The sequence below is a fragment of the Lutra lutra genome, chromosome 2 (assembly GCF_902655055.1).
Source record: "Lutra lutra chromosome 2, mLutLut1.2, whole genome shotgun sequence".
NCBI lineage: Eukaryota > Metazoa > Chordata > Mammalia > Carnivora > Mustelidae > Lutra > Lutra lutra.
Window position 1 is genome coordinate 198,109,199 of NC_062279.1, and position 18,324 is coordinate 198,127,522.

The 18,324-nt window shown below is 35.7% G+C and overlaps 2 pseudogenes; both read right to left on the minus strand.

The window, feature by feature from the left end:
- Positions 1-18,324, minus strand: part of LOC125093779 (UDP-glucuronosyltransferase 2B31-like) — a 47,620-nt pseudogene that overhangs the window by 15,241 nt on the left and 14,055 nt on the right.
- Positions 9,181-9,623, minus strand: LOC125093780 (ubiquitin-conjugating enzyme E2 D3-like; annotated as a pseudogene).

The window sequence follows — 18,324 nt, forward strand, 5'->3', positions numbered from 1 at the left end:
AGTAGGATCAAAGCAGACTTCACCTTTAGTGACCCCACCTGCAGGATCTCTGTGCCTTTAGCCAGCCACAGAAGACCCCTGCAGTCTTTGGAGATTTGGCCTATGCTGATGGAGCTGCACAGAAACTATACCACTATGTACTCCCAGGAACAAAGATACTACACTCTACATATCCAGTGGCCTTGTGGCAACCTTCCAGTGAAAGTCTTTCCCCCAAAAAGTCCAAAAATGCCGAGAAAGTGACTGCAACATCTAATGCACAGATATCAACGTAAGCCATCAGAAATGAAAAAGGAAGGACACAGGATGCCACCAAAGGAACACAATTTTTTAGTCACCAACCCCCAAGAAATGGAGATCTGAGATTTAGCAAAAAATGTACAAAATTATTTTAAGGAAGGTCAGTGAGATTTAAGAGAACATAGAGAAACAATTCAATGAAATCAGGAAAACAATGCATGAACAAAATGAGCAGTTGAGCAATGAAATAGAAATCATAAAAGGAGCTGAACAGAAATTCTGAAACTGAAGTATACAATGAATAAAATGAAAAGCAACAGAGAACTTCAACTTCAGGCTCAATCAAGGGGAAGGAACGATCTATGAACTTGAAGACAGATATTGATATTATCTGATCAGAGGACAAAAAAGGAAATAAGAATGAAAAGTAATGAAGGGTGCTTATGTGAATTTTGGGGTACCACCAAGGAAGCAATATTCACATTATGTGAATCCCATAAGAGAGAGAGAGAGAAATAGACAGAAGACTTATTTAAAGAAATAATTGCTGAAATTTTCTGAAATCTGGGGAAATATATGGCCATTCAAGTACATGAAGTTCAAATATCAAATAGATTTAACACGAAGAGATCTTCATTGAGAAAGAGTGCAATAAAGCTCTCAAATAATTAAAGACAAAAATCATTTTGTAAAGCAGCAAGAGAAAAAGGACTCCTCACATACAAGGGAACCCCAGTAAGACCATCAGCTGACCAGAAGAGAGGGAATGATAGAGTCAAAGTGTTGAAAGAAAAAAAAATCCCTCCAGGAATACTTAGAGACATCTGGGTGTTCTCAGTTGGTTAAACGTCACCCTTTGGCTCAGGTCGTGATCTCAGGGTCTGTCTCCCTACTAAGCCTCCCTCACCCTCTGCCCCTCCCCTCCACTTGTGCTGTTTGTCTGTCGCTCTAATAAATCAATCTTAAAAAAAACCAAGAGTACATCAAACTAAGTATCTCCTACACAGCAAAGGAAACAATCAAAAAATTGAAAAAGCAATCTACAGAATGGAAGAAAATATTTGCAACTCTTATATTGGCTAAGGGATTAATGTCCAAAATGTATAAAGAACTCACACAACTCAATGGCAAAAGAAGCAAATCATCTAATTAAAAATGGGCAAAGGACCTTCTTCCAAAGAAGACATATGAATTGCAAATAAGTACATGAAAATGTGGTCAACATCATTAACCATTAGGGAAATGAAAATCAAAACCACAATAAGGTATCACCTCACACTTGTTAATATAGCTATTATCAAAAAGATGAAATTCAAGAAGTCAGGATGTGGAGAAAAGGGATTTCATATCATTTTGGTGGAAATGTAAATGGTTACATCCATTGTGGAAAACAGTGTCACAGTTCCTCAAAAAATTAAACGTTGAGATGCCATAGGATCCAACAATCCCACTTGGGGCTATGTATCCAAATGAAATGAAATCACGATTTCAAAGAGGTTTCTGAACTTCCATGTTTATTACAGCATTATTCACAATAGCCAAAATGTGGAAAGAACCTAAATGCCTTTGACGAATGGAAAATTCTTCTTTTGCCATTTGCCACAAGTCACAACATGGATCTATTTGGAGGGCATTTAGTTAAAGAAAAAAACCAGGGAAAGATAGTGTTTGGTACCATTTAGGTGTGGAATCTTAAAAAAAACACAAAAGCAGATTTTACAGGAAACCTAGAATAGTACTTGTCAAGGACTGAGGGGAAGAGCGAATGGAGAAATGTAGGTCAAAGGTGAACTTGTAGTTACAGGAAGAATAAATTGAGAATATAATAGACAGTGTGGTGACTGTAGTTAACACTACAGTATTGTATAGTTGAAAGTTTCTTAGAGTAGATCTTAAGCATTTTCACGCACAAAAAACTATGTGATGTGATGGATGTGTTAATTATATTGATCTTGATAATTATTCCATAATATTTATATCAACTCATCATGCTGTATGCTTCATATATATGCAATTGTATTTGCCAATTATTTCTGAATAAATTTGGGAAAGGAGAAGTAGAAATAATTATACACCTGAATCACGACTTCTTGGATATCAGTATTCAGAAATTTTTGTTTTGTTTTTTAAAAAACTTGGACTTTGCTGACATGCAATTTACATATCCTGCAGTTGGCTAATTTAAAATGTACAATTCAGTGGTTCATAGTATATTTGCAAAATTGTGCAACCATGAAAACATTATCATTTTCATCATCCTGCAGAAAAACCTGTAACCTTTAGCCATTTCCACTCAACTTCCGCATTTCTCCAGCCATAGGCAACAATGAATCTACGTTCTATCTCTACAGATTTGCCTATTCTAGGTACTTCATGTAAAAAAAATCAGAATATGTGGTGTTTGTGACCATCTTTAAATTAGCAAAATATTTTAAAGGTTTATCTCTGTTGTACCATGAATCGGGACTTCATTCCCTTTTATTACCAAATAATATTACATAGCATAGATATACCACATTTTGTTATTTATTAGTCAAGACACATTTATGTTTCCTTTTTCTAATTTTTTGGCCATTAATAATGTTTATTAACATTAATGTACTAGTTTTGTGTGGACATGTTTTCCTTTTTCATGGGTATATACTGAGAAGTGGAATTGTTGGTTCCTATGGTAACTATGTGTGTTATCTTTGAGGAATTTGCAAACTGTTTTCCAAAGTGGTTGTACCATTTTTAATTCCTAGAAGCAATATATGAGGATTTTAATTTCCCAAGTTCTTGCCAACACTATTTATTATTTGTCTTTTCGTTTATAGCTATGCTATTGGGCATGAGGTTATATCCTACTGTGGTTTTGACTTACATTTCTCTGATGCCTAATGATGCTGAGCATTTCTTTTTCATGTGCTTATTAGCTATTTGTATATCTTGTATGTAGAAATTTCTTTTAGATACTTTGCTTATTTTTTTAAAAAGATTTTATTTGTTTATTTGACAGAGAGACAGCGAGAGTCAGAACACAAGCAGGGGGAGGGGAGAAGGAGAAGCAGGCTTCCCACCAAGCAGGGAGTGGGATGCGGTGCTGGATCAATCCCAGGGCCCTGGACTCATGACCTGAGCTGAAGGCAGACTCTTAACGATTGAGCCACCCAGGTGCCCACTTTGCTAATTTTTTATTGGATTTTTTTGTCTTCTTATTGAGTTGTAGGTGTTCTTTATATGTTTTTAGTACAAGCTCATTATCAGACATGATTTGCAAATATATTCTCCAATTCTGTGGGATTTTATTTTTGTTGTTGTTGTTTTGGTTTTTTAAATATATTTTTTAAAGATTTTATATATATATATATATTTTAAAGATTTTATTTATATTTTTGACAGAGAGAGATCTCAAGTAGACAGAGAGGCAGGCAGAGAGAGAGGAAGGGAAGCAGGCTCCCCGATGAGCAGAGAGCCCAATGAAGGGCTGCATCCTAGGACCCTGGGATCATGACCTGAGCCAAAGGCAGAGGCTTTAACCCACTGAGCCACCCAGGCGCCCCTGTTTTTAACTTTCTTGATGGTATTCATTGAAGCACAAAGTTTTAATGCTTATGAAGTCCAACTAATGTAAATTTAATTTTGGTTGCTTGTGCTTTTAGTGTTATACCTAAGAAACCATTGCTAAATCCAGGGTTACAATATTGCCCCCATGTTTTCTGTTAGGAGCTTTTAAAATTATTATTCCAAGTCTTGCATTAGATTTTTGATCCGTTTTGAGTTAATTTCTGTATATGATGTGAGGTAGGGGGATCCAATTTCATTCTTTTACATGTGGATAATTATTATTCCCCAAAGAATTTATTCTGGATTGTAAAATCAATTCCATTGATCTATGTGTCTGTCTCTTTGCCTGTAATACACTCTCTGGAGTACTGTAGATTGGTAGCTGGCTTTGAAATCAGGAAGAGATGTAGATCTTCTTTAATTTCTTTTCACAATATTTTAGAGTTTTCAACAGTGTGAGTTTTGAATTTCTTTTATTAAATTTATTTGTATTTTATTCTTCCTGATGGTATTATATATGGAATTGTTTTCTTAATTCCATTTTGGAGTAGTCATTGCAAATATATAGAAATGCAGTTGATTTGCATCCTGAAAACTTGCTTAGTTCATGTTTTGATCTAATATTATTTTAGTGGTACTCTTTAGATTTTCTCTACATATGATCATGTCATCTGCCAATAAAGATAGATTTATGTCTTCCTTTCAAATTAGAATTTATTTTATTTCACATTCTTGTCTAATGTTTTAGCTAGTACCTATGTAACACATTGCACAGAAGTGAAAAGGATGCCTTTTCTTGTCTTTTTCCTTATCTGTGAAAGAAAGCGTTTAAGTCTTTCACCATTAAGTATGATGTTGGCATGGGTTTTCTGTAGGTACTTTTTTTCATTTGGAGGAAATTCAGTTCTATTTCTAGTTTACTGAGTATTCTTATCATGAAGGTTGTCGGAGCTCATGAAATAACAATGAATTTGTCCGCTTTTGTTAAGATGATCATGCAGTTTTGTCTTTTATTCTGTTGGTATGTGGCATTATATTAATTGATTTTTCATATGTTAAAGCCACTTTGTTTTCCTGGGATTAATTACAATTATTTTGTGTGTATAATTCTTTTTATATGGTTAAGGGTGTGGTTTGTTAACATTTTGTTGAGTATTTTTACATATATTTATAAGGGATATTGATCTATAGCTTTCTTGTGATGTCATTATTTGGTTTTAGTATCATGTTTTACTTAGTGTCATGTGTTTTCTCTTCTTGTACTTTTTTGGGGATTTTTAGAAAGAAACAATATTAATTTTTCTTTAAATTCTTGGTAGAATTATTCAGTGAATCCCCCTGGACCGGGGCTTTCCTTTGTGGTAGTTTTTTTGATAACTAATTCAATCCCTATTTTTGTTGTTATGGGTCTAAAACAGTTCATGTTTTTCTAATGATTTGTCCTTTTCACCTAGTTATCTCATTTGTTGGCATACAATTTATATTAGTATTCTCTTATGATCATTTTTTATTTGCCTAAGGTTAGTAGTAATATCTTCAATCTCATTTCTTATTTTAGAAATGTGAGTTTCTTTTCTTGGGGTGTCTACCTAGATAAAGGTTTATTAATTTTGTTGGTATTTGGAAAGAACCAAATTTTGGTATTGTTATTTTGCTTTATTGTTATTCTCTATTTTTTGTTATTCCAATTCCATCGTTTTTTTTTTTTTCTTCTACTAGTTTTCTTCTACTAGTTTTGTTTCCTTTTTTTTGTTGTTGTTTTCTAGTGTCTGTGGTCACTAGTGTCTGTTTTCTAGTGTCTGTGTTTTCTAGTGTTTTCTAGTGTCTGTGTTTTAAAAGTTCAATTTTCAGTTTTACTGAAATATATTGGCATATAACATTATAAGGTATACAACTTAATAATTCAGTACATGTATACATAGTGAATTGATTGCTATAATTTCAGTTAACATCCATCACCTCATATAGATATAACTTTTTTTCTTGTGATGAAACTTTTAAGATCTACTCTCTTAACTACTTTCAAATATACACGACAATGTCATTATAGTCAATATGCTGTGTATTATCTCCCCAGTTCTTATTTATGTTGTAACTAAAAGTTTGTACTTTTGACCACCTTCACCCATTTCCCCCAAACTCAAGTTTTAGCAACCACCAGTCTGTTCTCCATTGCTAGGAGCTCAATTATTTTTGATTTCACATATAAATGAGATCATACAGTATTTGTCTTCTCTGATTTATTTTACTTAGCATCTTGCCCTCAAAGTCCATTCATGTTGTCACAAATGGCAGGATTTCCTTCTTTTTTATGACTAAGAGTCCTAGTTGTATGTATAGATACATACTGTATTTTCTTTATCCATTCATCATTGATGGATGCTTAGAATGTTCCTGTGTTATGGCTATTGTAGATAATGCCAAAATAAACATGGAAGTGCAGATACCTTTTGGAGATAGTGATTTCATTTCCTTGGGTAGCTGAGTCATATGATAGTTCTATTTTTAATATTTTAAGGAACCTCCATAGTATTTTCCATGGTGGCTGCACCAATACACATTCCCACCAAAAAGGTACAAGGGTTTCTTTTTCTTTACATCCTTGCCAACACTCACACATATATGGTCTCTTGTCTTCCTGATAACAGCCATTCTAACAGGTATGAGGTGATATTCCATTATTTTGTTTTGCATTTCCCTGATGATTTGTGATGTCGAGCATCTTTTCATGTACCTGTTGACCATTTGCAAGTCGTCCTTGTAAAAATGTCTATTCAGTTCCTCTACCCATTATTTTAATTGGATTATTTTGGTCTGAAGTTACATGAGTTATTTATATATTTTTGGATATTAACCCCTTATCAGAAATAGAATTTGTAAATATTTTCTCCCGTTCTATAAATTACCTTTTCTTTTTCTTGATGGTTTCCTTTGCTGTACAGAAGCCTTTTATTTTGGTGTTGTCCCACTGGTTTATTTTGCTTTTGTTGCCTTTGTTTCATGTGTTATATCCCCAAAATTATTGCCATGACCGATGTCAAGGAGCTTATCTCCTATGTTTTCCTCCTTGAAGTTTTATAGTTTCAGGTTTCACATTTAAGTTTTCAACCCATTTTGGGTTAATTTTTGTGTATAGTGTGAGAGAGGGATCTAATGTTCTTGTTTTGTATGAGGCTGTCCAGTTTCCTAACAACAGATACTGAACAGATTGTTCTTTGCCTATTGCATATTCTTGCTTCCATTGTCTTAAGTTATTTGACCAAAAATGTGTGAATTTATTTTGAGGCTTTCTCTCCTGTTCCATTGATCTATGTGTCTGTTTTTATGCCAGTATTATACTTTTTTGATTCCTATAGATTTCTAATATGATTTCAAATCAGGAAGTGTGATGCCTCTGGCTTTGTACTTGTTTTTCAAGATTGCTTTCATTGTTTTGGATCTTTTGTGGTTTCATACAAATTTTAGGATACTTTGTTCTATTTCTGTGAAAAATACTATTGGAATTTTGATAGGGATTGCATTGAATCTATAGATTGCTTTGGGTAGTGTGGATATTTTAACAATATTAATTTTTCCAATACATGAGCATGAAATATCTTTCCATTTATTTGAGACTTCTTCAATTTCTTTCATCAGTCTCTTTAGTTTTCAAAGTATAAATTTTTCACCTCCCTAGTTATATGCATTTAAGTATTTTATTCTTTTTTTAAAAAAAGATTTTATTTGTATGAGAGAGAGTGAGAGAGAGAGAAAGCACATGCAGGGGAGGGATACAAGCAGACTTCACACTGAGTGAGGAGGCTGATGAGGGGCTTGATTTCATGACCCCGCAATCATGACCTGAGCTGAAATCAGGAGTCAGATGTTTAACTGACTGAGCCACCCAGGTGCCCCAGTATTTTATTTTTCTTGATGCAATTATAGACGGGGTTGCTTTCTTAATTCGCCCAGTTTTTTTTTTTTTTTTTTTTTTTTATATACAGCATGCACATAAGCTGTCTATTAACTTTCTTAACTGTGCATCCTGGCATTGGGATTGATGACTCTGATGGCCAGCTGGGCTGCTCTTTCCACAATGACTTTGTGGTTCTTGGAGGAGACCATTGGGCACCGTCTTTGCACAGGAAGATTATTTTGCACATCAGCAGCACTTTAAGCTCCTTGAGGTGTGGACTAGGCATTTCCAGAAGCCACTGGGGAGCATGTGCTTTGTTTTCTTGTTGCTCCCATAACCAGTGTTGGGCATCAAGGTCTAGCCCCTGAATCTACCGTGGACATTATTGTCGGTGTCTCTGGGTTTCTGCCAGTTATGCTTAATTTTGACATATAGGTCTTACTGGTGCCAGCTGAACTTGTTGGTCCTCTTTCTAATGATCTTGGGCTTCATCAGATGTCTGAGGATGGCCATGATATTGAGTAGGAGATGGCTGCTCCCTTCTCAGGCAGTGCTGAGGAAAAAGAGCTTAATTTCTCCTTCTGATAGTTGATGTTAGTGTATAGAAATGCAACTTATTTTTGTGTATTGATTTTGTATACTATTTTACAGACTTTATTACTTCTAGTAGTTTGTTGTTGTTGTTTGTGCAACTTTATTGAAGAAAAATCAGTTACTAGCAGAGTTGCTCACTCATCCATCAGCAACTTGCTTTATTTATTCAGTGCTATATTAAATATCATATTGGGAGACAGATTAACTCATAGCACTAAGCCTCCTTACAATTTAAATGAGAATTACAAAATATTTGAGACCCTATTTTGGAATACAAGGGTGTTTGACTTCCACTTTTCATTCTCTGTAGAACAAGAACTGGCCATTCCTTTATCGACATGCATAAAATACATCGCGTTTTCTGTTCTGCTGATGCTATCAATGCAATACCTATTTTCCAGCCACATCAGTTATAAGCATAAAATATATCATGTAACCTCAAATCAGTAACAGTGGAAGGCTTAAAAAAGCCTGGTGCTAGAATAATGCTGTTCCCTTTGATGTGACAACTGAGCATCCATCTCCCTCCCACTCAGATGATTTCTTCAGCACGTTAGAGCAGTGAGGAATGGCTTTAGTCTCATAACCAAGTTAGAGTGAAGACACTGGCCACGTAATAAACATGCTTCATTTTTAAAAAAATTCTGTATCTTGGGCAACTGTTTTCTTGTAACTACTTTCCAGTTTCTAAAAGCAATTACTGTCCAAAGCTGGAAGAACTTAAGTCTTCTCAGATGAGCATGTGAATGGGTGGAGGGAGGCAAACAAAAAATAAAATTAAAACAGATGAGGTCTGATAGGGGAGCAGCTGGGTAAGAAAATGAAACAAAGAAACAAACAAAAAGGAACAGTGATTCAAAGTTTATTCCAGCTATAATGCAGGTTATTCTGACTTTAAGGAAGCATCACATGGCATAGTTCTGAATCCATTCCCAAGATACTGTGTTGTACTTCTCTCTGTCTGTTCTATGGATCCATGCAATCTCTGGTACTAGGGGTCATCTGGGCTTGGGTCACACACCAATGAACAAGTGGATAAAAGAACTTTTGAAATAGTTACAGCGGGAGACCATTGTGACCTTAGAATATCAAGACAAATGCTGCCATTACTATTAGTATTTGGATGATAAATTCTTGTTGTAAATGCAACCTTAGGTGATTTGAAGGTGTAATCTGCAGGAAAATTAATTGTTAAAAACAATACGCTGCCTTGATATGAGCTGTCATTAGGTCCCACGATTGTTGCTTGCCAATGAAACATGCAATCTCCAGCCAGACCTGCAGAATGTTGTGCTGGTGAGTCATGGGCCAAGTCGCTAAGTTCCTTATTAATCCATTTCAGTGCCATGGCCTGTGCTTTTTGTCTGGCTGCTCACTCTCTTGGTGTGTACACAAAGGTCCAGCCAAAACTCTTGATTATCTGAGCAGCAGGAAAGAATTTTCTCCTCATCTCACACTGGCTCTAACAGACACAGGTCCTCCCTCAAGCTGTAGCCTTGGCCTCCTCCCTGTGGTGAAGCTGGTATGTCCCCAAAAGGGCTCATGCTCAAGACACAGACCTTGTAATTGGTTTTTGTGTGTTGTTTTTTTTTGAGGGGGGGGTCTTTACAGTTTTCTGTATATAATATTATGTCACCTGCAAATAAGACAGTCTTAATTTTTCCTTTCTGTGACATTATCTGGGTGTCCTTGAATTTAGTTCAGTTCTGACACTAACTACCAGGAGACCGTAACCACCCCTCAGAACAATGTAACTGCTTAAAATACAACCCATCAGGTATGATACTAGCCACTAAGCATGCTTAGATATAGACTTAAGAAAAATATGTGCTGGCAACAGGCCACTAGGGGAGAGGACAATATATGTCTTTGAAGCCGTACAGTTGGGGATGCCCAGCTCACTCAGGGCAGAATGCTGTCTGCTTCTTTTTTCTGTTATCCCCCCTTCCCAGAGGGAGCCTGTAGTTAGTCAGACAATCCTTTGTTCGGGCTTACTCTCTATAGGTTGTGTACTATGTGACCAGACATATTTAGCCTTTCTTCTTACTTATCTACAAGACTCATGGTCAATGTGTAACCTACTCTGGCTTCTTTGTTAGTTGTTATCTACTTTCCAATAAATACGAGACTGAGGAGTTTTTCGGGGCAACAGTCTTTTCTACTGTTGTTCCCTGTTCCTTTTCTCTTGCAGCTGACATGTTTGTGCCTCATTCTTCTCCTGTGCACTCTCAGGAAGTGGCAGAGACAACACTACGTCTCACAGGTTAAGGGCTCTTGTCTCATAGGATGCCACTTCAGATGCTAATTACAGGTAGTATATCCTCTGGTTACCTATAGCTTCTGTTCAACTTGGATACAAATTGGAAGTTTTCATGACGTCCTCCCCCTTGGTTTTGATTACTTGCTGGACAGCTCACAAAATTCAGGGAAACACTAAATTACATTTATCAGTTTATTAAAGGGTATGGACAGCCAAATGAAGAGATCCATAAGACAAGGTCTAGGAGGTTTTGGAATATAGCAGGCTCTTTATTGGTGAATATGGGATATACCACCCCCAATTAAATGGATATGTTCTCCAATCTGGAAGCCTTCTGAACCCTGTGTCTTTGAGATTTTTATGAAGGCTTTCTCATGGAAGCATGATCAATATTAGCTCCTGTTCCAGCCCCCTCTCCCCTCTAAAGAAAATATAAGTTGAAAAATCCCAAGCTCCAATTATGCTGTGGTTTTCCTGGTTTACCCCCTCCTCCATCTAGGAGCCCACCTAGAATTACCTCATTAGAATAAAAGAGTGCTCTTATCACTTAGGAATTTACAAGGTCTGAGAAGCCCTGTGTCAGGGACTGGGGTCAAAGACAAAATATTAGAACAAAAGATGCTCCTAGTGCACTTTTCACTAAGGAATTTATAAGGATTTTAGGAACTCTCTGTCAGAAACTGGGAGCTAAGACCAATATAGGTATTTCTTATTACTTCCAATACTTTTACTTCACAACACAATTACTTCTGACACATCTGTGCAGCAAATCAGGGAATTTTCATGATATGATTTCAATTCTTTAAAATTTATTTAGACATTTTTGTGGCCTAACATATGATGTATTGTTACATTTGAGCCGGCTGATCAAGTTTTATGACTCCTGTGCACCTGCCCCGAATGTCAGCCTGCCAGACATGTGTACAAGGTCATTCTGGTGAGACAGTGGTGATCTGGAATGGGTGAAAGTGTGAGCATGAGAATAGCACCCTCTGAACTCCAGGGCGGATTTCCGTCTGTTGCTTTCTCTCCATCCTCACCAACATCTGTTGTTTCTTAACATTAATTTTAGTCCTTCTGACTGGTGTGATGTAGTATCTCCTTGTGGTTTTCATTTGTGTTTCCCTGATGCCAAGTGATGTGGCGCACTTTTTCATGTGCGTGTTGGCCATCTGGATGTCTTTTTTTTTTTTTTTAAAGATTTTATTTATTTGACACAGAGAGAGATCAGAAGTAGGCAGAGAGGCAGGCAGAGAGAGAGGAGGAAGCAGGCTCCCTGAGGAGCAGAGAGCCCGATGCGGGGCTCGATCCCAGGACCCTGGGATCATGACCTGAGCCGAAGGCAGAGGCTTTAACCCACCGAGCCACCCAGGCGCCCCGGCCATCTGGATGTCTTAATTGCAGAAATACCTGTTCATGTCTTCTGCCCATTTCTTGATTGGATTATTTGTTCTTTGTGTGCTGGGTTTGATAAGTTCTTTGTAGAGTTTGGATACTAACCCTTTATCTGCTATGTAATTTGCAAATATCTTCTGTTATATATAAATATACATATTTATAAATAAATATAACCATTCTGTTGATTGTCTTTTGGTTTTGATGATTGTTTCCTTTGCTGTGCAAAAGCTTTTTATCTTGATGAAATCCTAATAGTTCATTTTTGCGCTTGTTTCCCTTGCCTTTGGTGATGTTTCTAGGATGAAGTTGCTGTGGCTGAGGTCGAAGAGGTTGCTGCCTCTGTTCTCAAGGAGTTTGATGGATTCCTGTCTCACACTAAGGTCTTTCATCCATTTTGAGTCTATTTTTTCTGTGATGTACGGAAATGATCCAGTTTCATTCTTCTGTATGTGGCTATTCCATTTTCCCAACACCATTTGTTGAAGAGACTATCTTTTTTCCATTGGGCATTCTTTCCTGCTTTGTTAAAGATTAGTTGACCATAGAGTTGGGGGTCTATTTCTGGGCTATCTTGTTCATTTTTAATGTATTCTTTAGGTAATATCCTCCTAAAATAATAATGCTGATAGTAGCAGCAACAAACGCTGAGTTGATGGTTGCCATGTTAGGCACTACAAATGCCACAACATAATATTTTCCTTTGGTGTACTGAAAAACTTAATTACCAAAATGTTATTTTATCAAAACTAAAAAGTTTTCTGCTTGAGAGGACATCAATTAGAGAGTGAAAAATCAACCTCCCAGAAAGGGAAAAATATCAAATTTCTGATAGGATATTTGTATCCATAGTATACAAAGAATACTTACAACCCAATCATGAGAAGATACCTCAATTTTAAAAATTGGTAACAGAAACTAATATACATTTCATGTCAATTATACTTTAATAATAAATTTAAAACATTTTAAAAAATCCATATGCTACATAAAAGAAGTTAGCTGCAAAAGACCATGGATGGCAGATTCCTTTTATATAAATGTCCAGAAAAGCTAATCTATAGGGACAGAAATTTGATTAATGGTTGCTTGGAGAGGGAGAATACAAAATGACCTCTAGAACATATGAGGTTTCTTTTTAGGATGATGAAAATGTTCTAAATTTATGTTGTGGGGATGGTTTCATAGCTTTGTAAGCATGCTATATATATTTGAATTTTGTACTTTAAACAGGCGAATTATGGTATGTGAATTACATTTTATTACAATATTTACTCAAAGAATGATGATATAATCAACCTTTGAGCAAAAAGAGATTTTTAATTTCAGAAATTCTAGATACTGAGTTGATATAACCTATCATATTTCTACTAATTCATCATTCTCTCCTTCTATGGGTTCTATCCTATTTTTAAAGAAGTGTCCTTTTTACAATTATGTATATTACTTTATATTTTGGGGATAGAAAGTTGTTGCACTAGTTGCCTGTTAAATCAATGAGGTTAAAATGCAACTCTGAAATGGATGGCTGAAAATGAAAGTGAATTTAAGATCAGCTAATTCATGTTGCTAATTTCAAAATTAGCCACAAGAATGGGATGAAACTCATATAGTCCCTGTTGACAGAAGAACCTATCAATAGTTCTAGCTTTAAAAAAAATTGTAATACTCATGAAGGGTCATTAATGACTGTCCTTGCATTGAGCAAATCTGTATTAGACATTGTGTGGAAGTCCAGTTTGGCAGCTGCTCCCTTGGCCTTCATGTGGGCAATGTTATCAGTTTGATCTGCAAGCAAAGGAATGCTCACCATGAGATCCCATGATAGATTGCCTCATAGATGCCTTTGGTTCCACCATGAGTTACGAAGTCTTTGGTTTTGGATTACTTGAGATTGAGTGAATTTAGCAAATTGTTGATTATAAGTCTTAGAAATAAGAAGAGAATAAGATAATATAAGGTTTTGAAAGAGGCAGTGTATTTATATAAGAGGTTTGTGTACAATTCAAACTGCATTAGAGTATCTTTCAGAATTCAAAGGAAGAGGCACTAAGTCAGCTGGAAAGGTAAGTGAAGGCTTTATAGAAGACAGGTGCATTTCTTGTGACTTGAATAATGAATATAAAAGAGAGTATATTGATCTGGGGACATGTTAGAATATATTCCCTTAATGAAATAGTGAAGCTGTTGAGTCTGATAAATACTGTGTCAAGGCAGCAGGAAGTATGATGGCGGTGACATAGGGATCAGAAGAAGGAAAGGCTGTTCTTTACCATGAAATATGTTATCACTTTATGAAAGACTGTGTTTTTTTTTATTAGAAAATAGAGAGGCACTAGTTATAAAAGAGAATATGTTATTTTTCAGTGCCCCCTGATATACCCCTACAATGGGGGTAATAATTGCTCTAAGGAGAGAATTAGGAGACAGAATGATAATCCAGAAAGGTGTTGAAAATTGCTCTATAAGAAGTAATTACACAGAAAGTAAAGATACTTTGTTGTGGACATTAGGAATGTGACTGTGTATAATAAAATGCCAACAATTAGTAGAATACTAACTGTGGTATCTTATCCTTTCCCTCTAGGACGGGGAAATATATATAGGAAAGTTAATTTTTTTTTTGAGGCTTTCAATAAGAAGAAAATGTTCAATATATTTCTTCCCTGGGGAAATATTATTTTCTGGTTGGCTGCTAATCATTTTAGCATTTTTGTTCTAGAGTCTTACCCTGAAGGTCATTCGGGGGGATCTACTTATACAGTGAGTATTTGGCCCTAAGGTGTCTGGTTCCTTACCACTAAATCTCCATAGAACTTATAGGGATAAATAAAATACCTTATTTCATGAGTCAAACCTCGAAGTTATAGCATGTTAGACTCTAAATAGATGAAGAGACATCTAGTAAAACCCCTGACATGACAGATAAAGAAACAAGGACAAGAGATGTTACATAAGGAAAAGCAATAAAGTACTGATGTATTAGGAATACTCATATTACATGTACTTATTTTTATATTCAATTAAGTATAAATGCAATCATATTGTTTCATACTTTGGAGCTAGACAAATGAGATCATCAATGAACACTGAAAGCATACGAAACATTTTAAGGTAGTCGTTATAATTCTAGTCAAAAAAGGAAGCAAATTGCTAATGATGTGTCCGTTTATTTTAACTACTTATGACACAAGTTCTCATTTTCCAGATTTAATATTAGCCTATTTAATTCTTTTTGATTTTGGGGAGAAGTAGTTTACTTACATCTACTTGTTGCATTAGTTATTTTATTAGAGTTTTACATCTTTTGGTTTATAAAATCAATGCAGTTAATTTGTAAGAATGAAATAATTCTGATATTTAACAACTTAGTATTAATAAACTTCTGCTTAATAAGTATGTCTAGCAATTTTAGATTACTATTTATTAATAACCACTTCCAAGAAAAATTTCAAGCGGTAATTTTTTAAAAAGATCCAGTGTCATCAAGATAGTTAAGTTTGAAGATTCTTTAAAAGTAGAAAAGAAGAGCCTATTTCACTTTATTTATAACAGTGTATCTGTGGAAAATATCAAATACTGTGGTGATGTGTCTCTTTGACTGCTAATGTTTCAAGGATGTGCTACAGTGCTTTGATAGCATTGATTCATATGGTTTCCTATAGCCAATCCATTTCCAAGTGCAGTGCCAAAATTAGGTATGGGTTTTGGAATTCCCAGCTATCCTCATAAGCTTGATTTTAACTTATAAGTGGTTAACATCTATTTGCCATGTGAGTATTAAACTAATTTCAGGTTGTCAGCAAATTAGGGAAGGTGATAAGAAGAAAGCTACCCCAGTGAGAAAACTAAGAAGTAGCTCACAAATATTCAGAGACTCCAAGTATATTCCATGTATTAGAAAGAATTTACAATTATATTTTACAGAGAAGGGGCATCTGAAACTTTCCTGTGGTAGGCTTGCTTCTGGTTGATTCCTTTTTATATGCCCTTTTCCTTCTTCAATCAGGAGGAGTTAATATTCTGGTGGATTAGGAGCAGAGTCCTTATTCTGATGGATGAAAGCACAGGGTTTTCTGAAGGACAAGGCCTACCTCTTCAGACATTAGTAGGACCCAGTCCACAAGGCTGGTTTTTCTTTTTTCTAAATCACTGTGGTTGGGTGAATATCTAGACATAATTTGATGAGTGCTGGGCCATCCTTTCTGTGAAGAGCATACTGAAAAACACACTGCATAGGCCCATTCCAAAATTTAGGGGAAATAAAAGAGGTCTGGATTATGTGGGAAGCCTGAAGTGCACTATGCCTTTCAGACTTTTATCATTTCCTATTTAACACTACGTTAAAATTAACTTCTTTCTGAGAACATCAGTGATGTATAAGAGCCCTCAGAAATCCTGTAAGGAAAAGGAACGAATGACACAAAATTTGGTGATTTCTGTACCTGCCCATGACACCATTATAATACCAGAACTTCACACTGTACCTCTTAGATATTATTTCTTTTGATCACAATATTAATGCCAAAGTTATTGTCTGTCAAAGCTCCCTCTGTACTACTTTAGCATCTGCTTTGTCTATTTTGGTTTTCAAACTGATATCTGAGGTAATTTGAAGCTATCATAATAGTTTACTTTTTTCACTTTCATGCAAGAAATTTGTGTAATCAGACCCTTTATAAAGTTAACAGAGACATTAAGTAGTTGTCCACTGTTAAGATACTTTACCTCTTGTGGAGTCTGGGCAAGGGCTGATGCAATCACACTGGCTCTTTCTTCTTCCATGTTATTGACCATCGACCCCAGAGTAAAACCACAATACCATTTTCTCCAGAGCTCTGGACAAACTCTTCCATATCCTGTGGGGGAAGATGTGTTCCATCACAAAAGAGCAACAGCATGGAAACCACTCTTGAAAAGATGGCTATGAACAACTAAATAATGTATTATTGGGCATTATTAGAGTAGTGGCATATTTTTTACTGTGGTAAAATATATATAACATAAAATTTACCATCTTAACCATTCCTAGGTATATAGTTCAGTAGTGTTAAATATATTCACTTTGTTGTGCATCCAGTCTCCAGAACTTTTTCATCTGGTAAAACTGGAACTTTATGCCCATTATACCATAATGCCCCATTTCTCTCCTTACCATTCCCTGGCAACCATCGTTCTACTTTCTGTTTCTACGAATCTGACTAGTCTAGATTCCTCATAGAACTGGTATCATACAGTATTTGTCTTTTTGTGATCGGCCCATTTCACTTAGCATAATGATGTCCTAAGGTTCATTCCTGTTGTAGCGCATGTTAAAATTTTCTTCTAAGTTTGAGCATTATTTCTCTGTGTGCATATACAACATTTCGTTTACTGATTCATTAATCAGTGGACACTTGGGTTGCTTCTACCTTTTGGCTCTTATAATAGTGATGTTATGAAGATGGGTGTCCTAATTTTGATTCTGTTAGGATATATACCCATAAGTGTTATTAGTAGACCAAATGGTCATTCTATTTTTAATTTTTTGAGGAGCCTGCATTCCCTTTTCATCGGTGGATATTTATCACAGACCTAATCCCTTATTTCCTCTGGGAGTGCACAATTGTATGAGACTGATTTCCTTTATTATGTATATTTGCGCAAATGTGTGTCTGTTTCTGTGTGAAAGTGTGTGTTTGTATGTATAAACAAGAAACAAAAGAGAGCTAGTATACAGTATCAGGAGGAAATGCTCCTACGTATATTGTATTATATCTGGAATCTTTGTTTTATAATGTTACTAATGACTAACATAGATTCTTGTAAGGAGGCCACACAGAAGGATATATACTCACCTTTAATTCTTTATTATTGTAGTTCTATTAAACCACTTGTGTTTATTTCAGGTAGATTTTCTAGAGAATTGCTTTTGTTTAGTCATTAGTGTTTTACTACTTTGACTATGAGCATTAAAAAAATCATATTGTGGGGCACCTGGGTGACTCAGGTGGTTAAGTGACTGCCTTCAGCTCAGGTCATGATCCTGGAGTCCTGGGATTGAGTCCCCCATCGGGCTCCTGGCTCCACAGGGAGTCTGCTTCTCCCTCTGACCTTCTCCTCGCTCATGCTCTCTCTCACTGTCTCTCTCTCAAATAAATAAATAATATTAAAAAAAATCATATTGTGATTGGGATGACTTTATATCATTTTTCTCTCAACTTCATAATTCGTACATAACCTTAACCTTTGTCAGAACTTCCCAAGCTCTTCTCTTAAAACACTCTTTAAAGATGGGTGGTTAAGATGTGCTGTCATTCATGAGTCCAATATTGCTTTTGGAATTGCAATATAATAGCTCTAAGATTCCTATTTATAATCCAGAAATATTCTTATATAGTAATTTATTTCAATG